This window comes from Protobothrops mucrosquamatus, unplaced genomic scaffold (genome assembly GCF_001527695.2).
Source record: "Protobothrops mucrosquamatus isolate PMUCROS unplaced genomic scaffold, P.Mucros_1.0 scaffold6193, whole genome shotgun sequence".
In the NCBI taxonomy this organism is placed as follows: domain Eukaryota; kingdom Metazoa; phylum Chordata; class Lepidosauria; order Squamata; family Viperidae; genus Protobothrops; species Protobothrops mucrosquamatus.
Window position 1 is genome coordinate 23,138 of NW_015392026.1, and position 1,689 is coordinate 24,826.

Genomic DNA, 1,689 nt, shown 5'->3' on the forward strand with positions numbered 1-1,689 from the left:
TGTTTTCAAGATTCTGCTAGTATAATCGGCACCGATAAAATCTAATATTTGTTGTGTCGGTGGTTTCTCGGCCTGGTCTACCTCGAAGGATTGACAGATGGGGAAGTCCCAAAGAAAATATGTGGCAGCTGTTAAGAAAACATGAATTCACCCCAGGAAAACAGGAACGGGTGAGAAAGAAGCTCAAGGCTGCCTTGTCTTGATGTTCTTTGGTGCCAGCGGGAGCGAAGGGGAGACACTTTCAGGATTCTGCTGGTATTCTCTATATCGAATCAAGCCGAGCTTTAATATTTCTTGTGATGGCGGTTTCCTAGTCTGGTCTACCTTGAAGGACTGATGGGTGGGAAGCCCCAAACAGAATGTCCTACCAGAGGGACCTGGGTTCAGGATGGTGGACATATAGGCTGGGAGGCCAGTTAAGGGCAGGATCTTCTCGGGACCTTGAAGCAAGTCCTGTCACCTGAGGGGTGAAACCGGGAACTAGGGAGAAGGAATCGGCTCAGGGTGACGCCGCCACAAATCTCTAACTCGGCTTCTTTGGCGGTTTCCCGGTTGAGGGCTGGATTAGAACTCAGCGCAGAAGGGGGGGAAAGCAGGCCGGTGGCCTTTGACAGAGCAGCCCCCTTGGAGCAGAGGATCCCTGAGAGAAGCTTGCCGGTGTCCGTTAGGCCACAAGACACCAGGCGTCATTCTTTCGCTCGTACCGTTCGTCGTTGTTCTTCAGGATGTCCTCCGTGTAACAAGGAGCATCTATGTTCTTCCACACCAGCTCGTCAATCACGGTCATCAGTTCGGCCACCTGAGCCTCCCATTCTGTCCCTTCGGCCTTGTTGTCGAAGGCCAGGTAGCAGTTCCCACACTGGGCCGCCAGTTCCCGAAGCGAGTCCTCTCCCTCGGATATGAATTCCTCCAGAGGTTTACCTTCCAGGTCATCCTTGTGGGTGAACAAGAGGATCATGTAATTCCTGGCCTTCGAGCAGAAGATCTCCCCGATCAGCTGAGATACTTCTTCCTCCTGAGAGAAACGGTCTGGACGAATTACCCGCAGAATAACGTGGGGACCGGGGGGGGCAAAAGCTCGCGCATTCGCTCACTTCGGCAGCACGTGCCCACGGCGTGTCGACCACCGCAATCGTCCGGCCCTTCCACTGCGTCTCCTCCTTTCGGCACGTCTGCGTTCCTGACGTCGGCGACAACTTCAGCTCAAAGACGTTGCCTCCCAGGATGGCGTTTCCCGTCGCACTTTTCCCGTTCTTGGTCTTGCCCACCAGGACGATCCTCCGCTCGGGCCCTGCAACCCAAAAGGGGAGGGGGGGGAGAGGAGAGAAGACGGGGACCCCGGTCAGCAGCGTACGGCCATCGCAGCCTGTCCCTCCTCCCAGGACAGCAGACCCCGGACCACCCGCCCGCCCCTCCAGGGCCCGAGACTTTACCTCGGAGGCCCTCGGCCATGTTCAGAAGATTCTCGAGGTTTCTGGATGAAAACAAACGAAACAGAATGAGCCAAAGGGGAGACTAGCCTTACCCACTCTTTTATTCTGCGATTCTGTCGGGGTCTCCTGCTGGAGACCCCGGCAAGGAGGCCAGGCATTTGGGGAAGGTCTCTCTCTCTCTCTCTCTCTCTCTCTCTCTCTCTTTCTATCTCTCCCCCCTCTTTCAATAAGTTTGATATTTGAACTGCCTATCTAT

At 55.1% G+C, this 1,689-nt stretch overlaps 1 pseudogene; it reads right to left on the minus strand.

The window, feature by feature from the left end:
- Nucleotides 1-664: 664 nt before the first annotated feature.
- LOC107300133 lies at nt 665-1,452 on the minus strand (annotated as a pseudogene).
- Between the last annotated feature and the right edge of the window lie 237 nt (nt 1,453-1,689).